Source organism: Hordeum vulgare, chromosome 2H, assembly GCF_904849725.1.
Source record: "Hordeum vulgare subsp. vulgare chromosome 2H, MorexV3_pseudomolecules_assembly, whole genome shotgun sequence".
Classification (NCBI taxonomy): domain Eukaryota; kingdom Viridiplantae; phylum Streptophyta; class Magnoliopsida; order Poales; family Poaceae; genus Hordeum; species Hordeum vulgare.
In genome coordinates this window covers 80685313-80711159 of record NC_058519.1, presented here as the reverse complement: position 1 = coordinate 80711159, position 25847 = coordinate 80685313, and the positions used below count along the sequence as shown (strand labels likewise).

General features: G+C 46.8%; 1 long non-coding RNA gene, 1 other non-coding gene and 1 pseudogene across 6 annotated transcripts; all 3 read left to right on the top strand.

Moving 5' to 3' along the window:
• Window positions 1-1966: 1966 nt before the first annotated feature.
• LOC123425590 lies at window positions 1967-2549 on the top strand (annotated as a pseudogene).
• A 4198-nt stretch (window positions 2550-6747) lies between these two features.
• Window positions 6748-6821, top strand: TRNAI-AAU. The gene has a single exon. It is a non-coding gene; the product is annotated as a tRNA-Ile (tRNA).
• A 329-nt stretch (window positions 6822-7150) lies between these two features.
• On the top strand, window positions 7151-9296 carry LOC123425184. Of its 5 annotated transcripts, none has more exons than XR_006621795.1 (5): window positions 7153-7403; window positions 7523-7592; window positions 7674-7926; window positions 8163-8370; window positions 8789-9296. It is a non-coding gene; the product is annotated as an uncharacterized LOC123425184 (long non-coding RNA). The 5 variants fall into 5 exon arrangements; XR_006621796.1 differs by having other exon boundaries at window positions 7671-7926; XR_006621793.1 differs by having other exon boundaries at window positions 7154-7403; window positions 7551-7592; window positions 7671-7926.
• The last annotated feature ends 16551 nt before the right edge of the window (window positions 9297-25847 follow it).

Genomic DNA, 25847 nt, shown 5'->3' with positions numbered 1-25847 from the left:
ACTGATGTTCTCTATGATATCAATGATACTATGCATTATAAATATGGTATCATATGTATAATATTAATTTGAAAATCCAAAGTGTCGCCTCGCTGCAAATTCTTCATGTGGCTGGCAGTCCATAGAAGATGTCTGACGGCAGATAATTTGGAGCGCAGGAACTGGCCCTCCAACGGTGCCTGCACCTTGTGCCTCTCTGAACCAGAAACCTGCACTCATTTGTTTGTGCATTGCAATTTTACCAAGCAGGTCTGGATGCGCTTCAAGGCATGGATTGGAGCTGATTTTCAGATTCCAGATTGCAGTTTCAGCACGACAGAAGATTGGTGGCTGAATGCTAGGGCAGCGATCCCCAAACAAATGAGGAGGAACTTGGACACGATAGCGATCTTATTGCATTGGAGAGTGTGGAAGGAAAGAAATGTGAGGATTTTTGACAATGTTGCCAGCTCAGTGGACAGAGCTGCATGTGGAGGGCAGCGGTTTGCATGAGCGATCTGATGGCTTGTAATGCTCTGGGACTCCTCTGTGTTCGAAACAGCCCAATGGATAACTACTGCACCAAGTCTTCGGTCCGCCAGGCAATGCAACGCAGCCCCGGTCTTCCGCCCACGACGTGCGCCACCACCACCTGCATGCGCTGCATGCACGTCTAGACCACGTCCCTCGCATCAGTAGTTGTAACTGACTCCCTCTCTCTATGTACATCGGCTATATATGTGTAAAACACTCGAGATGAATACAAGCACAGATTTCACTCCTTATCTTGGTATCACACACCGAGTTTCACTCGATCTCCCCTTCTCACCACCATGCATCGGCGGCTTCTTCGCCGCACTCGCTCGGCCGAGCTCGACGCCCCGGCGTCCAACGCCGCTCCCGCTGCTCCCGTCCTTGCTCCAGCCGCTCCCAGACCTCCTGCTCCTGCCGTTCTTGTCGTGGGTGCAGATCCTGCTCCACTCATGGGCGCCGCTCCTCCTCCCCGCCGCGCCTCTCCTGCCGCGATGGGCAAGCTGCCCGCCCCCGACGAGGCACCATCTTCATCCATGCCAGCGCATGCGGCCCCTCCGTCCATCGTCGGCGTCCTCCGCACCGCCGGCAGCGTCGTCGTTCCCCGGCTGCCGCTGGGTGGCCCTAACCACGCCGTCACCCCACCCCTCGGTCTCGGCGCCTCCGACGCCGGCCCTTCCTCGTCAACCGGCCTGCCTCCCTCCATCTCTCACCACTTCACCACCAAACTCCAACTCGAGTCTGGCAATTACTCCCGGTGGCGCCAGCTCTTCTACCTCATCGCCTGCAAGCACGAGGTCCAACACCATCTCGACGTCGCCGTCGAGCCTCTCGCCCAGAGCGCTCTCTGGCGCAACGACGACCTCACCGTCGTGCTGTGGTTGCACGGCGTCGTCGACGAGGAGCTCCTGGCCGCCGTGGCGACCCCCGCTAGCTCCGCCCATCACATTTGGGCGCAACTCCACATCCTCTTCATGAACAACCAACCTGGCCGCGCGTCATCCTCGGCGCCGAGTTCCGCAACCTCGTCCAGGGGGACCTCTCCATCGCCGAGTACAGTCGGCGCCTCAAGTCCCTTGCCGACGCTCTCGAGGACGTCGGCGAACACGTCTCGGATCAGTCTCTCACTCTCCAACTGCTCCGCGGCCTGAGCCGCAAGTTCCATGTCATGGCAACCCTCCTTCCCATGCAATCGCCATTTCCCACCTTCGTGCAGGCCCGCTCCCGCCTCCTCATGGAGGAGATCTCCGCCAACGAACGCGCGCGCCTCGACGGTCGTCCCGAAGCTACCGCCACCGCCCTCGCCGTCGGGCACGCTCCCGACGGTGCCTCCGTCGAGCGCGGCACCTCCGACCGGGGAAAGAGTCCCGCTCCCTCTCCCACCGGCGACCGCGAGCGCGGCGGACACGGCCATGGCCGTGGACGCGGACGCGGGTGTGGTACTGCTACTTGACGCGGTGGCCCCGCCCCCGTCGCCCCGTCGGCCGGCTTCTTTGCTCCCTATGGCACCCTGCTCCTCGTCTCCACCCCGCCCGCCCACCTTGGGCTGCTCCCAACACCGCGGGCGTCCTCGGGCCACGCCCGCCTCCGGCGCACCAAGCCTACCCGGTGTCCACCGCTGCTACTACTCCCACCCATGGGCCAACCTGGGAACAATACCACCAGCTGTACGCGGCGCTACAGAACCTAACCCTCCAGCAACAACAAGTCGGCGGCACGCCGGACTGGTTTCTCGACACGGGTGCCACATCACACGTTGGAGGTAACGCAAACACCCTCACCTCGTATGCTTCCCCATCATTGTGTCATTCCTCTGGCATCCTCGTCGGTGATGTCTCCCGGCTACCCATCACCGCGGTCGGTTCCACCTCCCTCTCCACTTTCTCTCTCCGTGATGTGCTTATCTCTCCTTCCATCATTAAAAACCTCATTTCCGTACGTCGTTTCACTATTGATAATTTTTGTTCTATTACATTTGACCCTTTCGATTTTTCCGTGAAGGACCTAGCCACGGGGAGAATGATCATGAGATCAAATAGCCATGGGGATCTCTATCCCTTCTTTAGCAACTTCGACGTACAAGCAGCTCTCTCCGTCACCTCCGATGACCTATGGCATCTTCGCTTGGGTCACGCTAGCAACACCACCGTCTCCACCCTAGCTCGTAGTTTTCTTCCAAGTTGTAATAATGATAGGCCTAGCAACCATGTGTGTGCTTCATGTAAGCTAGGCAAGCAGCCCCGGCTGCCCTTTCCTCGTTCCACATCCAAGACTAGTGCACTGTTTCAATTAATACATTGTGATTTATGGACATCACCAGTTCCCAGCTTCTCCGGCTTTCAGTACTACCTTGTGATGCTTGACGACTATACACATTACTCTTGGACTTTTTCGCTCCGTCACAAATCGGACACCGCCGACACCATCTCCCGCTTATTTGCATATGTTCTTACCCAATTTCATGTAACCATACAATGCATGCAGTGTGATAACGGCGGCGAATTCCTCACCACCTCCTTGCGTGATCTTTTCTCTCGACACGGTTCGTCCTTCCGCCTCTCCTGCCCTCACACATCCCCCCAAAATGGCAAGGCCGAGCGACTTATCCGCACCACCAATGACATCGTTCGCGTCCTCCTCATTCACGCAAACTTGCCACCTCCCTTCTGGGTAGAAGCTCTCCACACCGCCACATACATCCTCAACTGGCGGCCCTCCTCCGCTATACATTTTCTCACACCTTACTACCTACTTCTCGTCCACCACCCCACGTACGATCACATGCGCGCCTTTGGCTGTCTCTGCTTCCCCAACACCATCGCCACATCTCCTCACAATCTCGCCCTGCGCTCCTCCCGCTGCGTCTTCCTCGGCTACCCCCTCGAGCACAAAGGTTATCGCTGTCTCAATCTGTCTACCCGCAAGGTCATCATCTCCCGGCACGTCACGTTTGATGAACGTTCCTTCCCATACAGCTCTTGTCCATCTCCTGACCCTGGCTCTATCACCACCAGCATTGCCGCCCAGCCCGCATCGTCCTGCCGGCCTACCAAACTAACCATATCGCATGCATCAACTACTCCCCGGCATACCGCATGCACCACACCCCACGTATCGCCTGCCTCTCCCTTGCATGCCTCACCAACCAGCAGCACACCGGGACCCACCCACACCCCGCCTGCCTCCCCACTCCCGTCGGGTCACCCACCAACCAACAGCCCACCCTCCTGCCGCTACATGTCACCGGGTCCCACCCCGACCCCGCCTGTCTCCCCACTCCCGCCGGGTCACACGCTGCCGCACCCTCCGCCGCTACATGCCCCACGGGTCCCACACCGGACCCGCCGGCTTCTCCACTCCCACCGAGTGCCCACCCTCCTGCCGCTGCATGTCACCACCAGATCGATCTGCACCGCCTCTCCCATCGCCTGTACACCTGGTACCCCTGCACAGTTCCCCTATCACATCGCCATGCATGCCCCACTCCTCCCCGCATGCATCCGCCCCACCATCTTTCACGCATGCGCCCACACCGCCTGCCAGCTCCCATGCAGCCAGTTCATGTGCGCCCCCTGTCTCCTCCATTCCCGCGCACGCAGTTCTGGTCGATCCTCCTGCTAACCATCATCGTATGCGTACCCGCAGTAAGTCAGGATTCGCTCAGCCTAAAATCCTTCACACCAGTACTCCCTCTTCCTCCATCAGTCACATTCCCTCATCCTACCGTGTCACCCTTCGCGATCCTAACTGGCACGCTGCGATGCTCGAGGAATATAACGCACTGATGCGGAATAATACTTAGTGTTTAGTGTCTCGTCCTGCAGGTGCAAACGTCGTCACCGGTAAATGGATCTTCCGCCACAAGTTCCACCCTGACGGCACACTCGCTCGGTACAAGGCACGGTGGGTTCTTCGTGGCTTCACACAGCAGGCCGGCGTCGACTATGCTGAGACGTTCAGTCCCGTGGTCAAACCGGCCACGATCCGGACGGTAGTGAGCATTGCCACTGGTCGGTCCTGGCCCATTCATCAGTTGGACGTCAAGAACGTCTTCCTCCACGGCCACCTCGTCGAGACGGTCTACAGCCATCAGCCCTCCGGATTCGTCGACGCCGCGTCCCCGTCCCACGTCTGCCGGCTAAACCGTTCTCTGTACGGTCTCAAGCAGGCTCCTCGGGCATGGTTCACCCGCTTCACCATCTATCTACGGATGCTGGGGTTTGTCGGATCCCGCTCGGACACGTCGCACTTCATCCTCCGACGCGGCGACCACCTCGCCTACCTGCTACTCTACGTCGACGACATCATCCTCACCGCCAGCTCCACCGCGGTCCTCGCCTCCGTCATCCAGTCGCTCCACCGCGAGTTTGCGATGACCGACCTCGGCGCTCTCCATCACTTCCTCGACATCAACGTCACCACCACCACGCATGCCTTGTTTCTATCACAGGAACAGTACGCCCTGGAGATCCTCGACCGCGTGGGCATGCTCAATTGCAAGCCCATCTCTACTCCGGTCAACACGTCGGCCAAGCTCTCCCTCGACACCGGTTCGCTCTTCCACGACCCGTCGCTCTACCGTAGCCTGGTTGGTGCTCTGCAGTACATCACACTAACGCGCCCCGACCTCTCCTACGCCGTCCAACAGTGTTGCATGTTCATGCATGCACCCCGCGACTACCACTACCAGCTCGTCAAGCGCATGCTTCGGTATCTTCGTGGCACGACACATCTGGGGCTTCGGATCCATCGCGACACCGGCACCGAGCTTGTCGCCTACTCTGACGCCGACTGGGCAGGGTGTCCTGACACACGCCGTTCCACCTCGGGTTACTGCGTGTATCTTGGCTCCAACCTTCTAACCTGGTCGTCGAAGCGACAGGTGACCGTCTCGCGGTCCAGCGCCGAGGCAGAGTACAGGGCGGTGGCGAACGCTGTCGCCGAATCCGTTTGGCTCCGCCAGCTCCTTGGCGAGCTCCATCACCCACCATCTCGAGCCACGGTGGTCTACTTCGACAACATCAGCGCCGTCTACATGTCGAGCAACCCCGTGCAGCATCAACGCACCAAGCACATCGAGATCGATCTTCACTTCGTCCGCGAGCACGTCGCACTTGGAGAGATACGCGTTCTGCACGTGCCCACCAGCTCCCAGTTCGCAGACATCTTCACCAAGGGCTTGCCGACGAGTGTGTTTCTTGATTTTCGGTCCAGACTCAACGTCGGCGAGCCTCACGTTTTGACTGGGGGAGGGGGGTGTTCGAAACAGCCCAATGGATAACTACTGCACCAAGTCTTCGGTCCGCCAGGCAATGCGGTGCAGCCCCGGTCTTCCGCCCACGACGTGCGCCACCACGACCTGCATGCGCTGCATGCACGCCTAGACCACGTCCCTCGCATCAGTAGTTGTAACTGACTCTCTCTCTCTCTATGTACATCGGCTATATATGTGTAAAACACTGGAGATGAATACAAGCACAGATTTCACTTCTTATCTCTCTCTGGCGAGGAGTTTATGTTTCTTTTTTCATGTTGTACTCCTTTTCCCCCAAACTAATAAAGTGCGGCCAATGGCCCTTCGAGACATAATACTAACATATGATACACTTCACTCTGACCAGAATTAAGGATGTCAATTTTGGATCCATTGGCTTTCACAGGAACTCCAATCCATGCATATGTTGGATTGAAATATTGTGAACCCCTGCCTAAGATGTGCCTATGCCACCTGGAAATTTAGCTTCCATAGAAAAAACATGCATGGTAGCCAAAGCAGCGGGGTAGACCTGGTTTCGGGACCCTACTTTACTGGGAAAAAGGTTATCGTCTTGTGATTTCTGGAGACGCCATAAGAAATTCGTAATGTTCTGCAAAGAAGCGCCTTGGACCTTTGGTGCACAGGAGCGAGAACATCATGGATAATGACAGGGATAGTTCTAACATACTGAACATAAGCTTCAGAGCAAATATTGCCAATGTTCGAAGAGTAATGCAGCATTGGTCAAAGGGCATAGAGAAAATAGATTAAAATACGCCTGTCAAAAACGTGACTTTTTGAATCCATAATTCTTAGGCAGTTTCTGCAACAAGGTGGAGCACTTTCACCTCAGGCAGCATAGGGGAATTGGCAGCATCTTTATACACTTGTATCCAAGAGCAAATTCTAAATGAACAACATCGTGACCTGCCATAGCCTGTTCTTGTTTTTTAAAGCTCTAAATGATATACCAACAAAATGGCCTATTAGCTCAGCTGGTTAGAGCGTCGTGCTAATAACGCGAAGGTCGCAGGTTCGAGACCTGCATGGGCCATTTTATTTTTTACTCCCTCTGTTCCGAATTAATTGTCGTTGGGGGTTTTTAGTACAAAATTCGCACCGAACGAATATTTTGGTTGTTTCCTAAACTACCCTCCCACCTCTCGTCCACTCGTGCCGCTCAGCCGCTCAGCTCGCACGCTCAGCCGCACAGCCGGCCGCGTCGCCGGCACCTCTCCCTCGTCGCCGGCGCCGGCGCCTCTCCCTCGCCCTCGTCCCCGGCGCCTCTCCCTCGCCCTCGTCGCCTCCTCCCTGTCGCCCCCGTCGCTGGCGCCCGCGTGGACTCCTCTTCGTCAGCCCCCGTCGCTGGCGCCCGCGTGGACTCCTCTTCGTCAGCCCCCGTCGTCGTCGCACCTGTCAAGACTGCATTTTTAATTTCCAGAGGTGGATCCGAAGCGCGGCGGCTCGATCTGCAACGCCAGTAGCTGCAGTACGCCGCTCCCCCCTCTCGATCTGCCCCGTCTCCAGCTGCTTCAGCAGGCCAAGAAACCATAACGCCCCCCAAGCCCGGCGACCTCGGTATCTCCATCGACTGTCTCAGCAAGCGCTACCTCGTTCGGCTCCCGCATAGCTGATGGTAAGCCCCTCATTTGCTCTCTTGGCCTGCTTGCTTGCTTGCTTGCGAGTCCTCCTGTGAATTTACTGAACTTTTTTGACACGTAATGTTTAATCCATCAATGTGAATCAATGTGACAGGCTCGTGACAGTAATCCTTTTTTGACAGGCTCGTGACAGTAATCCATCAATGTGAATCAAGTTGTGACAGGTATCTCTGCATGCTTAATTCACTCAACTTTTTTGCAGTAGGACTAGTTGCTGGAAATTTACTGAACTTTGTTTCCAGTAGATGCACTGAATTTAACAGAAAGAGTACGCAAGGAGTACGTGGAGTTGATACACTGAATTTTGTTTGAAGTAGATGTCTTCTCGTCAAAGTCGGATCATTGGGAGGAGAGGCCTTTTGTTAGAGAAGGTAACGCTGCAAGGATTGTCGCCGAGGCACGACAAGATCACCCCTGCAGATGGTCATCGGCCAAACGTGGCGCTGCCTACTGGCAACAAGCACTTTATGTGCACTACCAGCCTAATGCTGTGATGAGGTATATATATACTCGATCATTCCATTACCAATTTGATACAACCACTTGTTTTACCATGATCAAAGGATCAAAAGATCACACGAAGAGTACAAAATTTTGTTGAAGCGCTGCTTCCTTTACTGCAACGGTTCCTTTACCACTTTGTTTTACCACTTTGCCTTTCAGTCCTTCGTATGGTGAAAAAGCTTCAAAAACTGCAGTCAATTCACGACTTCGTTTTTTCACTTCAATTCTAGGCACTTTCTTCATCCTAGCAGCACAATGGAGAGCAAGCTCATCTTTGCAGGATATCTCTTTGCAATGACAAGTACCGTGTGATTAAACTACCAACCGACAAGGAAACCATGGATCCTGGATGAATCATATGGTTAGATGAAGTAGATGATGCAGGGTGAATATGACCTTAAGTGTGTGCGAGCGTCTGATCAGCGTGTTCAGGGTCAGGTATAAGTCTTGAATTTATACATTTATATATAGCGGTATTTAAAATGCATTAGTGGGTGTCATGGAAACTCTTCTGCATGTTTAAATAGTTTTGTTATTTAAATGCAATTTCTAGTAACCATGGGATTACTTGGGGTACAGTTTCTATGGAAGTGATTAAATAAAATTAGTTTCTCTCTTCTCACTTCTGTGAAAGCTTTTTCAGGTATTTAGTGTAGGAGTAGGAGTATCTAGGATTAGTTTCATAGACAAGTGTTTTGAAAAGCACTTAACTGAATTTGTATGCACACAGGTGCATAAAAATTCAGAGAAATGCTTTGAATTAAGAGTATTTAGATTAAAAAGGGAGTAGCTCACCTACTGTTGAATTTGCTTTGGCAATTTTCTGAATTTGTCAATCTTGATTTTGTTTTCACAGATGGACAGTGGTCAATCCAGGCAATTCTGAAGTCACAAGGGGCTGAAGGTGTGGGCAATTCTGAAGTCACAAGGGGCTGGAGGTGTGAGCAATTCTGAAGTCACAAGGGGCTGGAGGTGTGGGCAATTCTGAAGCCACAAGGGACTATTCTCACTGCTCCTACAGCGAGGCATGACGGGCAGAAGCTGCAAAAGGCGGCTGGAGGACGAGCAGGACTCGCCGGCAGCTGGAGGTGTCGGCTCGACGGGAAGGAGCCATGAGGCTGTAGGGGTGCCGATGAGTGGAGGTGCGGGCTCCAGGTGTTGGGGCGCCGGCGACTAGAGGCTGGAAGGCGTCGACGACTTGAGGTGGGGGCTCAAGGTGTTGGGGCGCCGGTGACTGGATGTGGGAAGGCGCCGGCGACTGGAGGTGCGGGCTCGAGGCGGGAAGGAGCCGGCGACTGGAGGTGCGGGCTCGAGGCGGGAAGGCGCCGGCGACTGGAGGCCGCCGAGGATCTCCGGCTACATCGGGGCGCCTCTGCAGCTACATCGGGGCGCGACGGGCGGCCGGGCGGAGGAGGGGCGGCTATAACGGAGGGGCGGCCGGGCAGAGGAGGGGCGGCTATGACGGAGGGGCGGCCGGGCAGAGGAGGACGACGATTAGAACAATAGATTAGAAATGTCCTTTTCTAATTAAGGGTAATTTGGTACATTTGACTTTTTTCACCTGGTCGGAAAATTGTCCCAACGACAATTAATTCGGAACAGAGGGAGTACTAAATAACTAGTATTTATTCTCTTAATATTAATGCTTTAACAGTTTTTTATATATTTTTACCAGTGTCCCTGTTCAGCGTCTTCTTCATGTTTTTAAGAGCAGACCGAGCCCAATAACAGTTTTTTATATTTTTTTACCAGTGTCCCCTGTTCAGCGTCTTCTTCATATTTTTAAGAGCAGACCGAGCCCAATAACGAAATTCTGTTCGGTCATTCAAGGGGGAGCTCAGCGGGCTGGCCCGTTACCACAAGGTGAGCTAATGCACTGTAGCGAACTACTTCCATCATTCGTGAATATAAGTTTTTCTTTAGAGATTTCACTACGGACTATGTTTCGAAATAGAATAAAAGAATTTACACTTAAAAATATTTATATATATATTTGTATGTAATACATAGTAAATTTTTTAAAAAATAGAAACGGATCGAGTATGTATATTTTAGCAGTTTCGCTGTTAAGCCTCTTCATATTTCTAAGAGCAGGCCGAGCACAATAACATAATTCAGTATTGTCATGCGCACGGATAGATTTACTAAAAAATACACATGAGGATAGCTCGGCGTACTGGTCCATTTAGAACAAGGTGAGCTAATGCATTGTTGCGAGCTATATATTTTTCCTTTTTCTTCTTAATATATATGAATCCTAGGCTATCTTGGTCGGAGAAGGTACTAACCACGGGAGCTCCTATACGCGCTGCAGGCGCCGGTTCGCGCTTATGGCGCCTGCAGAGCCCCCCGGGACAGCCCATAAAACTTCTCATGACGTCCCGTTGCAGGCCCTGCAAATAATTCAGTGATTTTTTTAAACGTGAATTACAGAATGTATATTAAAATTTTATTGAATTAAAAAGCTCCGAATCATATTTGCAAAAAGTTCAATGATTATGCAAAAATATTCACAGATTTTTAGAATATATTCATGGATTTTCAAAAAGTTTACAAAATTCATTAAAAAATCGCCAATTTTAGAAAAACAATTCAGAAATTTTAAAAAATAGTTCATAGAATTTAAAAAAATTTTACCAATTTGAAAATATGTTCACCAATTTTTAAAAAATTTCATCAATTTTTTAAAATAGTTCGTTGAATTTGATAAAAAATCACGAATTCAAAATATGTTCACTGATTTCCAAAAAAAACTCACCAATTTAAAAAAAATCATAAATATTTGAAAATAGTTCATTGATATTGAAAAACGTTTATGATTTTTAAAATATGTTCATGATTTTTAAAAAAAGTTCATAGATTTCAGCACAAAAGTTCATAAACTTTACAAAATTGTTTATTTATTTTTAGTAAATTCACGAATTTTAACATAAGTTCATCAAATATGAAAAAAGTTCACAGATTTTGAAAAAAAGTTCAGCGAATTTAAAAAGAGTTCATCAAATTTGAAAAATAAAAAGAACAAAAACAAAAAAATGTTCCAAATAGAAAAGAAAAAGAACAAATCAAATACTCCCTCCGTTTCTAAATATAAGTCTTTTAAGCGATTTCACTAAGGGTTTACATACGGAGCAAAATGATTGAATCTATACTCTAATGTATGTCTATATACATCCGTATATAGTTCACTAGTGAAATCTCTACAGAGACTTATATTTAGGAACTGAGTGAGTAGTAAAAAACAGAACAAAACCCTTTCGAATAAAAAAAGAAAGACGAAAAAAAAATGAAAAATAAATGGAAAAAATAAAAAGATGTGCTAGGAGAAAAGATGGAAGAAGCAGTAGTAGAACAACTAATAGTCGATGGTCGGATGGTTGTTGCGTCGTGGGAATCTCTGAGAGATCTCAGGATTAGGAAAATTGCACAACAACCAACGCCTGCAGCGTTAAATAGGGTTTTCCATGAACCACTGCCTTTGTTGTTTCTTACTGGTCTGTAGTACTCGGGCTCCCAACAAATTATTGTTGTATGTAGACAACTAGGTCGGGCCAGTCATAAAGCTCCATGTTTTATCGCAAGATCTTCATAAAAGAACGGCAGTTGTTGCGCGGACTGAGCGGGTGCAGTCCATGATATTGAGGAGGGAAGCCGTGGTGAACATGCGCCTATAGTCAGTCAGGGAGATCATGAGCGAGCATAAAAGAACCAAATAGCAAACATAACCTTCCACCACTAATGTCAAGAAGCCAATGTTGGTGCACCGTGCACAAAATACAAGAAAAAGTCCAAAATAAACTTTAAACTTATACACACAAGCTAATACGAAACCTAAATTCCTAATCCTCAAAATTAGCACAACGAACTTTCTTATCTCGACTATTTTGTACCTTAAGAGCGTTTAGTTGCTACTTGCTGACATGAGAAGTGAAACCCTGTGAGATCGTTGGCTGAGTCGTGCATTTCTCCTTCGTTTTGACTACTGCTTGTTTTAGGGTTTCTCTTCTTTTGTTTCCTTTATTTTTCTATTTCTTCGCCAGTTTTCTTTGTTCTTTCTTTTTTCTTCGTTACATTTTCCTTTTTTGTTTATGTCTCAGCTTATCTGATTTTTTTGTTTTATTGTATTTTCTCAATAGTTTCCTTCATTTTCTTGTTTTCTTTCTTGGGTTTCCCTTTTTTTGTTTCTCAATTTTCTTTGAGTTTTTTTAAACCGACTCTACATTTTTTGTATACATAAAGTACATTTTTAATACATGTTTAATAATATTCATGATTAAAGTTTTTTTATATATTCTTTGATGCCAATTTTCTTTTTCATATACACCAGAAACACCTTTTCTAGAGTCCACATAATTAACATTTTTCAAATACATCATTAGTTTTTCTCTAAATATGTTTTTATTTCTTCAATTTTACGTACACCTTCGACATTTTTCTATACATCAGAAATATTGTTTAATTTAAAAAAAAACGTAAGGTACATTTTTCATATTTATGTTTTGATGTCTAAATTTTTTCATGCACGTTACATACTTCCTCCGTTACTAAATATAAATCTTTTTAGATGTTTAACTAAGAGACTACATATGAAATAAAATGGATGAATTTACACTCTAAAATATGTCTATATACATCCGTATATACTTTTCTAGTGGAATCTCTTAAAAGACTTATATTTAGAAACGGAGGGAATATATTTTATATACATGATAACTACTTTTGTATGCAAGTTAATATTTTCAAATATAACATTAACACTTTCCATTTTATATTTTGATGCATATTTTTTCAAACACATTGTACATTTACACTCGTCTTTTGTATTAACATTTTTATACATATTAAAAAAATTAAATGCATGATTGACATTTTTTCATGTTTATGTTTTGATATCTTTTTCATATACTTTGTACATTTTTCATATACATTAAAAACATTTTATCATACATGTTTACCATTTTTCAAAGGCATGATTAATATTTTTATCAAAATTTTATGTCAGGTGATTTTCTATTTAATTTATATTTATAATTTTTTAATTATATAAATGAAATGAGCTTGAACACGATCGGTCACTATGGGCCAGACCAACTTCTAGGCACCAACCATGCCCAACCGACCATCTCCCTCAACGGCATCTAACAATCTCGGGCTTGACATGCCATGTCGATAAACCCTGTTTGAAAATGCTCTCCTAGTTTAAAATAGTCAGGTATCGGATTATTTGATGTGCTGATTTTAGGGGTTATGAGTTTATAATTTCATTTAATGTTTTGTCTACAAGTTCAAAATTTGTTTAGAACTTTTTCACACTATGTAGCGCAGAATTTTCTTCCACACTTGCACTTTCTTCTAAGTCCTAAGAGCATCTCTAGTAGACCCCGTATACCGCCGGGACCCATAAAATAACCGTCAAAATATGGGTCAGCATGAAAAATGTTGCCCGACCCGCGTCCGACTCGTAAAAGTTTTTGCGGGTGAAAGGACGTGGATGTCGCTTAGAGGGGGGTGAATAGGCGCTTTAAAATAATTACGGTTTAGGCTTGAACAAATGCGGAATAAAACTAATGTTTAATTTGTCAAACACAAAACTTAAAACAACTAGGCTCACCTATGTGCATCAGCAACTTATGCTAAGCAAGATAACCAACTAAGTGATAGCAAGATATATAACAAGAAACAATATAACTATCACAGAGTAAAAGTGCATAAGTAAAGGGCCGAGATAAGAAATAACGAGGCACGCGGAGAGGACGATGTATCCCGAAGTTCACACCCTTGGGGATGCTAATCTCTCTTTGGAGCGATGTGGAGGCACAATGCTCCCCAAGAAGCTACTAGGGCCACCGTAATCTCCTCACGCCCTCCCACAATGCAAGATGTCGTGATTCCACTAAGGGGCCCTTGAGGACGGTCACCGAACCCGTACAAACTGTTGGGGAACGTCGCATGGGAAACAAAAAATTTCCTACGCGCACGAAGACCTATCATGGTGATGTCCATCTACGAGAGAGGATGAGTGATCTACGTACCCTTGTAGATCGTACAGCAGAAGCGTTAGTGAACGTGGTTGATGCAGTGGAACGTCCTCACGTCCCTCGATCCGCCCCGCGAACAATCCCGCGATCAGTCCCACGATCTAGTACCGAACGGACGGCACCTCCGCGTTCAGCACACGTACAGCTCGACGATGATCTCGGCCTTCTTGATCCAGCAAGAGAGACGGAGAGGTAGAAGAGTTCTCCGGCAGCGTGACGGCGCTCCGGAGGTTGGTGATGACCTTGTCTCAGCACGGCTCCACCCGAGCTCCGCAGAAACGCGATCTAGAGGAAAAACTGTGGAGGTATGTGGTCGAGCTGCCGTGGAGAAGTCGTCTCAAATCAGCCCTAAAACCCCGCTATATATAGGAGGAGGAGGGGGGAGACTTGCCTTGGGGTCCAAGGACTCCCAAGGGAGTCGGCCGAGCCAAGGGGGAAGGTCTCCCCCTCCCAAACCGAAATCCACTTGGTTTGGAAGGTGGAGTCCTTCTTCCCTTTCCCACCTCCTTTTTTTTTCCTTTCCTCTTTGATTTTCTTTCCTATGCGCATAGGCCTCTCTTGGGCTGTCTCACCAGCCCACTAAGGGCTGGTGCGGCACCCCAAACACCCATGGGCTTCCCCGGGGTGGGTGGGCCCCCCCGGTGAACTCCCGGAACCCATTCGTCATTCCCGGTACATTCCCGGTAACTCCGAAAACCTTCCGGTAATCAAATGAGGTCATCCTATATATCAATCTTCGTTTCCGGACCATTCCGGAAACCCTCGTGACGTCCGTGATCTCATCCGGGACTCCGAACAACATTCGGTAACCAACCATATAACTCAAATACGCATAAAACAACGTCGAACTTTAAGTGTGCAGACCCTGCGGGTTCGAGAACTATGTAGACATGACCCGAGAGACTCCTCGGTCAATATCCAATAGCGGGACCTGGATGCCCATATTGGATCCTACATATTCTACGAAGCTCTTATCGTTTGAACCTCAGTGCCAAGGATTCATATAATCCCGTATGTCATTCCCTTTGTCCTTCGGTATGTTACTTGCCCGAGATTCGATCGTCAGTATCCTCATACTTATTTCAATCTCGTTTACCGGCAAGTCTCTTTACTCGTTTCGTAATACAAGATCCCGCAACTTACACTAAGTCACATTGCTTGCAAGGCTTGTGTGTGATGTTGTATTACCGAGTGGGCCCCGAGATACCTCTCCGTCACACGGAGTGACAAATCCCAGTCTTGATCCATACTAACTCAACTAACACCTTCGGAGATACCTGTAGAGCATCTTTATAGTCACCCAGTTACATTGCGACGTTTGATACACACAAAGCATTCCTCCGGTGTCAGTGAGTTATATGATCTCATGGTCATAGGAATAAATACTTGACACGCAGAAAACAGTAGCAACAAAATGACACGATCAACATGCTACGTCTATTAGTTTGGGTCTAGTCCATCACATGATTCTCCTAATGATGTGATCCCGTTATCAAGTGACAACACTTGCCTATGGCCAGGAAACCTTGACCATCTTTGATCAACGAGCCAGTTAACTAGAGGCTTACTAGGGACAGTGTTTTGTCTATGTATCCACACAAGTATTGTGTTTCCAATCAATACAATTATAGCATGGATAATAAACGATTATCATGAACAAAGAAATATAATAATAACTAATTTATTATTGCCTCTAGGGCATATTTCCAACAGTCTCCCACTTGCACTAGAGTCAATAATCTAGTTCACATCACCATGTGATTCCAACGAATCCAACACCCATATTGTTATGGGGTCTGATCACATCTTGCTCTTGAGAGAGGTTTTAGTCAACGGTTCTGAAACTTTCAGATCCGTGTGTTCTTTACAAATCTTTATGTCATCTTATAGATGCTGCTACTATGTGCTATTCGGAAATACTCCAAATATCTACTCTACTATACGAATCCGTTTCACTACTAATAGTTATTCGGATTAGTGTCAAAGCTTGCATCGACGTAACCCTTTACGACGAACTCTTTAAGCACCTCCATAATCGAGAAAAATTCCTTAGTCCATTAGTTACTAAGGATAAATTTTGACCGCTGCTAGTGATTCAATCATGGATCACTCTCTGTACCTCTCAACAGATTTTGAGTCAAGGCACACATCAGGTGCGGTACACAGCATGGCATACTTTAAATTCTACCGCTAAGGCATAGAAGACGACCTTCGTCTATTCTCTTTATTCTGCCGTGGTCGGGTTTTGAGTCTTACTCAAATTCACACCTCACAACACAACCAAGAACTCCTTCTTTGTTGATCTATTTTTGAACTCTTTCAAAAACTTGTCAAGGCATGCATCTTGTTGAAACTTCTATTAAGCGCTTTTGATCTATCTCCATAGATCTTTGATGCTCAACGTTCAAGTAGCTCAATCCAGGTATTCCTTTGAAAACTCCTTTCAAACAACCTTGTATGCTTTACAGAAATTCTACATTACTTCTGATCCACAATATGTCAACCACATATACTTATCAGAAATTCTATAGTGCTCCCACTCACTTCTTTGGAAATACAAGTTTCTCATAAACCTTGTACAAACCCAAAATCTTTGATCATCTCATCAAAGTGTATATTCCAACTCCGAGATGCTTGCACCAGTCCATTGAAGGATCACTGGAGCTTGCATACTTGCTAGTATCTTTAGGATCGACAAAACCTTCTGGTTGTATCACATACAATGTTTGCTCAAAGAAACCGTTGAGAAAACAATGTTTTGACATCCTATGTGCAATATTTCATAAATAATGCATCAACAACTAACATAATTCTAACAGACCTTTAGCATCGCTACGAGTGAGAAAGACTCATCATAGTCAACAGTTTGATCTTGTCGGAAACATCTTTGCGACAAGTCGAGCTTTTCTTAATAGTGATTTATCACCATCATCGTCTGTCTTTCTTTTAAAGACCCATCTTTACTCAATAGTCCTCTGACCATCAAGTAGTTCTTCCAAAGTCTACACTTTGTTTTCATACATGGATCCTCTCTCGGATTTCATGGCTTCCAGCCATTTGTCGGAATCTGGGCCCACCATCGCTTTCTCCATAACTCGTAGGTTCACTGTTGCTCAACAACATGACCTCCAAGACATGGTTACCGTACCACTCTGTAGTAGTACGCGACCTTGTCAACCTACGAGGCTTGTAGTAACTTGATCTGATGCTTGATGATCACCATCATCAGCTTCCACTTCAATTGGTGTAGGTGCCACAGGAACAACTTCCTGCGCCCTGCTACACACTAATTGAAGTGATGGTTCAATAACCTCATCAAGTTCTACCACTCTCCCACTCAATTCTTTCGAGAGAAACCTTTCCTCGAGAAAGGATCCGTTTCTAGAAACAAACACTTTGCTTTCGGATCTGAGATAGGAGATGTACCCAACTGTTTTTGGATATCCTATGAAGATGCATTTATCCGCTTTGGGTTCGCGCTTATCAGACTGAAACTTTTTCACATAAGTGTCGAAGCCCCAAACTTTCAAGAAACGACAGTTTAGATTTCTCTAAACCTCGGTCTATACTGTGTCATCTCAACGGAAATACGCGGTGTCCTATTTAAAGTGAGTGCGGTTGTCTCTAATGCATAACCCATAAACGATAGTGGTAATTCGATAAGAGACATCATAGTATGCACCATACCGAATAGTGCGTGGCTATGACGTTCAGACACATCATCACACTATGATGTTCCAGGTGGCATGAACTGCGAAACAATTTCCACATTGTCTTAACTGCGTACCAAAACTCGTAACTCAGATATTCATTTCTATGATCATATCGTAGACAGTTTATCCTCTTGTTACGACGAACTTCACTCCGAAACAGAATTGAACTTTTCAATATTTCAGACTTGTGATTCATTAAGTAAATACTCTAGTATCTACTCAAATCGTCAGTGAAGTAAGAACATAATGATATCCACTGCGTGCCTCAGCACCCATTGGACTGCATACATCAAAATGTATCACTTCCAACAAGTTACTATCTTATTTCATCTCAATGAAAACAAGGCCTTGCTCATGTGGTATGATTTGCATGTCACTAGTGATTCGAAATCAGGTGAGTACAAAGATCCATCAGCATGGAGCCTCTTCATGCAATTTATACTAACATGACTCAAGCGGCAATGCCACAAGTAAGTGGTACTATCATCATCAACTCGTATCTTTTGGCACCAATATCATGAACATGTGTAACACTACGATCGAGATTCAATAAACCATTGAAGGTGATTATTCAAGAAAACAGAGTAACCATTATTCTCTTTAAATGAATAATCGTATTGCAATAAACACGATCAAATCATGTTCATGCTTAACGCAAGCACCAAATAACAATTATTTAGGTTTAATACCAATCCCGATGGTAGAGGGAGCGTGCGACGTTTGATCATATCAACCTTGGAAACACTTCCAACACGTATCGTCACCTCGCCTTTAGCTAGTCTCCGTTTATGCCGTAGCTTTCATTTCGTGTTACTAATCACTTAGCAACCGAACCGGTATCCAATACCCTCATGCTACTAGGAGTACTAGTAAAGTTCACATCAACATCATGTATATCAAATACACTTCTTTCGACTTTTGCCAGCCTTCTTATCTACCAAGTATCTAGAGTTGCTCTGCCTCAGTGACTGTTCCCCTCATTACAGAAGCACTTAGTCTCGGATTTGGGTTTAATCTTGGGTCTCTTCATTAGTGCAGCAACTGTTTTGCCGTTTCACGAAGTATCCCTTCTAGCCCTTGCCTTTCTTGAAACTTAGTGGTTTTACAAACCATCAACTATTGACGCTCCTTCTTGATTTCTACTTTCGCAGTGTCAAACATCGCGAATCGCTCAAGGATCATTGTATCTATCCTTGATATGTTATAGTTCATCACGAAGCTCTCACGGCTTGGTGGCAGTGACTTTGGAGAACCATCACTATCTCATCTGGAAGATTAACTCCCACTTGATTCAAGTGATTATCGTACTCAGACAATCTGAGCACATGCTCAACGATTGAGCTTTTCTCCTTTACTTTGTGGACAAAGAATCTTGTTGGAGGTCTCGTACCTCTTAACAAGGGCACAAGCATGAAATCACAATTTCATCTCTTTAGAACATCACTTATGTTCCGTGACGTTTTAAAACGTTTTCGGCGCCTTGCTTCTAAGCCATTTAAGTATTTTGCACTGAACTATCGTGTAGTCATCAGAAACGTGTATGTCGGATGTTCACAGCATCCACAGACGACGCTCGAGGTGCAGCACACTGAGTGTTGCATTAAGGACATAAGCCTTCTGCGCAGCAACGAGGACAATCCTCGGTTTTACAGACTCGGTCTACAAAGTTTGCTACTATCAACTTTCAACTAAATTTTCTCTAGGAACATATAAAAACAGTAGAGCTATAGCGCAAGCTACATCGTAATTTGCAGAGACCATTAGACTATGTTCATGACAATTAGTTCAATTAATCATATTACTTAAGAACTCCCACCCAAAAAGTACATCTCTCTAGTCATTTGAGTGGTACATGATCCAAATCCACTATCTCAAGTCCGATCATCACGTGAGTCGAGAATAGTTTCAGTGGTAAGCATCTCTATGCTAATCATATCAACTATACGATTCATGCTCGACCTTTCGGTCTCATGTGTTCCGAGGCCATGTCTGCACATGCTAGGCTCGTCAAGCTTAACCCGAGTGTTCCGCGTGCGCAACTGTTTTGCACCCGTTGTATGTGAACGTTGAGTCTATCACACCCGATCATCACGTGGTGTCTCGAAACGACGAACTGTAGCAACGGTGCACAGTCGGGGAGAACACAATTTCGTCTTGAAATTTTAGTGAGAGATCACCTCATAATGCTACCGTCGTTCTAAGCAAAATAAGGTGCATAAAAGGATTAACATCACATGCAATTCATAAGTGACATGATATGGCCATCATCACGTGCTTCTTGATCTCCATCACCAAAGCACCGGCACGATCTTCTTGTCACCGGAGTCACACCATGATCTCCATCATCATGATCTCCATCAACGTGTCGCCATCGGGGTTGTCGTGCTACTCATGCTATTACTACTAAAGCTACGTCCTAGCAAAATAGTAAACGCATCTGCAAGCACAAACGTTAGTTATAAAGACAACCCTATGGCTCCTGCCGGTTGCCGTACCATCGACGTGCAAGTCGATATTAACTATTACAACATGATCATCTCATACATCCAATATATCACATCACATCGTTGGCCATATCACATCACAAGCATACCCTGCAAAAACAAGTTAGAAGTCCTCTAATTTTGTTGTTGCATGTTTTACGTGGTGACCATGGGTATCTAGTAGGATCTGTTGGAATTATGCCCTAGAGGCAATAATAAATGTATAGTTATTATTATAATTCCTGTATCAAGATAATAGTTTATTATCCATGCTATAATTGTATTGAATGAAGACTCATTTACATGTGTGGATACATAGACAAAACACCGTCCCTAGCATGCCTCTAGTTGGCTAGCCAGTTGATCGATGATAGTCAGTGTCTTCTGATTATGAACAAGGTGTTGTTGCTTGATAACTGGATCACGTCATTAGGAGAATCACGTGATGGACTAGACCCAAACTAATAGACGTAGCATGTTGATCGTGTCATTTTGTTGCTACTGTTTTCTGCGTGTCAAGTATTTATTCCTATGACCATGAGATCATATAACTCACTGACACCGGAGGAATGCTTTGTGTGTATCAAACGTCGCAACGTAACTGGGTGACTATAAAGATGCTCTACAGGTATCTCCGAAGGTGTTAGTTGAGTTAGTATGGATCAAGACTGGGATTTGTCACTCCGTGTGACGGAGAGGTATCTCGGGGCCCACTCGGTAATACAACATCACACACAAGCTTTGCAAGCAATGTGACTTAGTGTAAGTTGCGGGATCTTGTATTACGGAACGAGTAACGAGACTTGCCGGTAAACGAGATTGAAATAGGTATACGGATACTGATGATCGAATCTCGGGCAAGTAACATACCGAAGGACAAAGGGAATGACATACGGGATTATACGAATCCTTGGCACTGAGGTTCAAACGATAAAGATCTTCGTAGAATATGTAGGATCCAATATGGGCATCCAGGTCCCGCTATTGGATATTGACCGAGGAGTCTCTCGGGTCATGTCTACATAGTTCTCGAACCCGCAGGGTCTGCACACTTAAGGTTCGACGTTGTTTTATGCGTATTTGAGTTATATGGTTGGTTACCGAATGTTGTTCGGAGTCCCGGATGAGATCACGGACGTCACGAAGGTTTCCGAAATGGTCCGGAAACGAAGATTGATATATAGGATGACCTCATTTGATTACCGGAAGGTTTTCGGAGTTACCGGGAATGTACCGGGAATGACGAATGGGTTCCGGGAGTTCACCGGAAGGGGGCAACCCACTCCGGGGAAGCCCATAGGCTTTTGGGGGACACACCAGCCCTTAGTGGGCTGGTGGGACAGCCCCAAGGAGGCCTATGCGCCAAGATAAGAAAATCAAAGGAAAAGAAAAAAAAGAGCGAAGAAGTGGGAAGGGAGGGGGACTCCTCCCACCAAACCAAGTCCAACTCGGTTTGGGGGGGGGGAGTCCTCCCCCCCTTGGCTCGGCCGACCCCTTGGGAGTCCCTTGGACCCCAAGGCAAGGTCCCCCTCCCTCCTCCTATATATATGGGGCTTTTAGGGCAGATTTGAGACGACTTTCTCACGGCTGCCCGACCACATACCTCCATAGTTTTTCCTCTAGATCGTGTTTCTGCGGAGCTCGGGCGGAGCCCTGCTGAGACAAGATCATCACCAACCTCCGGAGCGCCGTCACGCTGCCGGAGAACTCTTCTACCTCTCCGTCTCTCTTGCTGGATCAAGAAGGCCGAGATCATCGTCGAGCTGTACGTGTGCTGAACGCGGAGGTGCCGTCCGTTCGGTACTAGATCGTGGGACTGATCGCGGGATTGTTCGCGGGGCGGATCGAGGGACGTGAGGACGTTCCACTACATCAACCGCGTTCTCTAAAGCTTCTGCTGTACGATCTACAAGGGTACGTAGATCACTCATCCCCTCTCGTAGATGGACATCACCATGATAGGTCTTCGTGCGCGTAGGAAAATTTTTGTTTCCCATGGACATCACCATGAAGGACGTGGAAACAAAAATTTTGGGGAACGTCGCATGGGAAACAAAAATTTTCCTACGCGCACGAAGACCTATCATGGTGATGTCCATCTACGAGAGGGGATGAGTGATCTACGTACCCTTGTAGATCGTACAGCAGAAGCGTTAGTGAACGTGGTTGATGTAGTGGAACGTCCTCACGTCCCTCGATCCGCCCCGCGAACAATCCCGCGATCAGTCCCACGATCTAGTACTGAACGGACGGCACCTCCGCGTTCAGCACACGTACAACTCGACGATGATCTCGGCCTTCTTGATCCAGCAAGAGAGACGGAGAGGTAGAAGAGTTCTCCGGCAGCGTGACGGCGCTCTGGAGGTTGGTGATGACCTTGTCTCAGCAGGGCTCCACCCGAGCTCCGCAGAAACGCGATCTAGAGGAAAAACTGTGGAGGTATGTGGTCGGGCTGCCGTGGAAAAGTCGTCTCAAATCAGCCCTAAAACCCCACTATATATAGGAGGAGGAGGGGGGAGACTTGCCTTGGGATCCAAGGACTCCCAAGGGAGTCTGCCGAGCCAAGGGGGAAGGTCTCCCCCTCCCAAACCGAAATCCACTTGGTTTGGAAGGTGGAGTCCTTCTTCCCTTTCCCACCTCCTTTTTTTCCCTTTCCTCTTTGATTTTATTTCCTATGCGCATAGGCCTCTCTTGGGCTGTCTCACCAGCCCACTAAGGGCTGGTGCGGCACCCCAAACACCCATGGGCTTCCCCGGGGTGGGTGGGCCCCCCCGGTGAACTCCGGGAACCCATTCGTCATTCCCGGTACATTCCCGGTAACTCCGAAAACCTTCCGGTAATCAAATGAGGTCATCCTATATATCAATCTTCGTTTCTGGACCATTCCGGAAACCCTCGTGACGTCCGTGATCTCATCCGGGACTCCGAACAACATTCGGTAACCAGCCATATAACTCAAATACGCATAAAACAACGTCGAACCTTAAGTGTGCAGACCCTGCGGGTTCGAGAACTATGTAGACATGACCCGAGAGACTCCTCGGTCAATATCCAATAGCGGGACCTGGATGCCCATATTGGATCCTACATATTCTACGAAGCTCTTATCGTTTGAACCTCAGTGCCAAGGATTCATATAATCCCGTATGTCATTCCCTTTGTCCTTCGGTATGTTACTTGCCCGAGATTCGATCGTCAGTATCCTCATACTTATTTCAATCTCGTTTACCGGCAAGTCTCTTTACTCGTTCCGTAATACAAGATCCCGCAACTTACACTAAGTCACATTGCTTGCAAGGCTTGTGTGTGTGATGTTGTATTACCGAGTGGGCCCCGAGATACCTCTCCGTCACACGGAGTGACAAATCCCAGTCTTGATCCATACTAACTCAACTAACACCTTCGGAGATACCTGTAGAGCATCTTTATAGTCACCCAGTTACGTTGCGACGTTTGATACACACAAAGCATTCCTCGGTGTCAGTGAGTTATATGATCTCATGGTCATAGGAATAAATACTTGACACGCAGAAAACAGTAGCAACAAAATGACACGATCAACATGCTACGTCTATTAGTTTGGGTCTAGTCCATCACATGATTCTCCTAATGATGTGATCCCGTTATCAAGTGACAACACTTGCCTATGGCCAGGAAACCTTGACCATCTTTGATCAATGAGCCAGTCAACTAGAGGCTTACTAGGGATAGTGTTTTGTCTATGTATCCACACAAGTATTGTGTTTCCAATCAATACAATTATAACATGGAGAATAAACGATTATCATGAACAAAGAAATATAATAATAACTAATTTATTATTGCCTCTAGGGCATATTTCCAACACAAACAAGGTTGGGGCAATCTCCACAACTTAATTGGAGGCTCTCAACAACACCACAAAGCTTCACCATAATGGAATGTGGCTCCGAGATGACCTCAAATGTTCGCAGCAATCTCCACAACCTAATTGGAGACCCCGACGCTTGCCCGGAGCTTTACACCATAATGATTGAGCTCCAAGGCACCACCAAGCTTCTAGGATGCCAAAGCACCCAAGAAGAACAAGCTATAGGTTACCAAGCACCCAAGAGTGATAGGCTTCTCAACTTCACTTCCACGTATCACCGTGGAGAACTCAAACCTATGCACCAAATGCAATGGCAAGGGCACACGGAGTTCCCAAATCCTTCTCTCCCAAATCCCTCCACAAGAACTAATGCTATGGAAGAAAATGAGAGGAAGAACAAAGAAGAACACGAAGAACTCCATGATCTAGATCCAAGGGGTTCCCCTCACAAAGAGGAGAAAGTGATGGGTGAAAATGTGGATCTAGATCTCCTCTCTCTTTTCCTTCAAGAACTAGCAAGAATCATTGGAGGGATTGAGAGTTAGCAAGCTCGAAGAAGGTCAGCAATGGGGTGCAAACATGAGCTCAACGGATAGGGAGCAATGGGGAAGAAGACCTTCTTTTATAGAGGTAGAAAGAATCCACCCGTTACCCACTAGTTCTGCCCACACCAAAGCGGTACTACCGCTCCTGGGAGCGGTATTACCGATGATAAGAGGTAGTACCGCTCCAGAGAGTGCAGTACCACCGCTCAGGCAGAGGGCATATAATCGGAGTGGAGGGAAAGGGCCGGTAGTACAGCCGGAGCGGTACTACCGCTCATAAGAGGTGGTGTCGCCTCCTACATCCGCGTGGGGGTCAGCTGTGGTCCCATCCCAGAAGAAGCAAGAATTTCAAGCGTGGTAGTAGCAGGCAGTACTACCATCCAGTACTCCCGCAAAGTCCGGCACCAAAAATGTCGAAACCCATGGACAGCGGTACTAGCCAGCGATACAAGCTGGGCCACTACCATCCTGGAGCGGTACTACCAATGATAAGAGGTAGTATGTTCCAGGGAGCGGTACTACCGCTTGGATCATTCCACGTAGTCCACATGCAACAGATGAAAAGCATGAATACCAGAACTTCCATATCTTTCGTAAACGAGCTCTGAATTGAGAAAACTCAAGCTTGTTGGATTCAGGACGACGAGATCTATCTTAAGAAGAGGCAGTATAGAAATGCCAATGATATAGATATGTGAAAACCTCTATGGGTGAATAACTAACAAAAACTCCAACATCGAAAACATCATAGAAGATGCATATGGACTCGTTCTCAATGAACTCGATTTTGTCATAAAGATGATCATAAGCTCTAAAACTCACAAAGAAAAACACCAATCAAGAACCAAGAAATATGATGCAAGGATGCAAATGGTTTGAGGTCTTAATGAACGATACGATCAAGCTACTCACTTGAGAGCCCCCCTTGACAGTACAACAATCTATCCTAAAACAGAATACATGTCAAGGGAAAACCTATACCTTGCACATAGTCCACTTGAGGTAGATGATGACGATCTTTACTTTCTCAAGATGGACCACCTTTCTTGATTGTGTTGGCTTGATGAAGACTAGTTGATTGCTCTCCCATACTTACTATGGGTGAGCCACTGTTGAGCACATCTTCACAAGTCCATTCTCACCACAATGGATGGCAGAGAAGATGAGCAAGGTTCCGAGCGTGAAGCGGAAGAAGGTTCGTACGAAAAGGCCGACGCCTTCGTCCACTCCCTCCACCCCGGTGATATATTCTCCAACGATGCCTTTGAACGACGCTGCTTCCACCG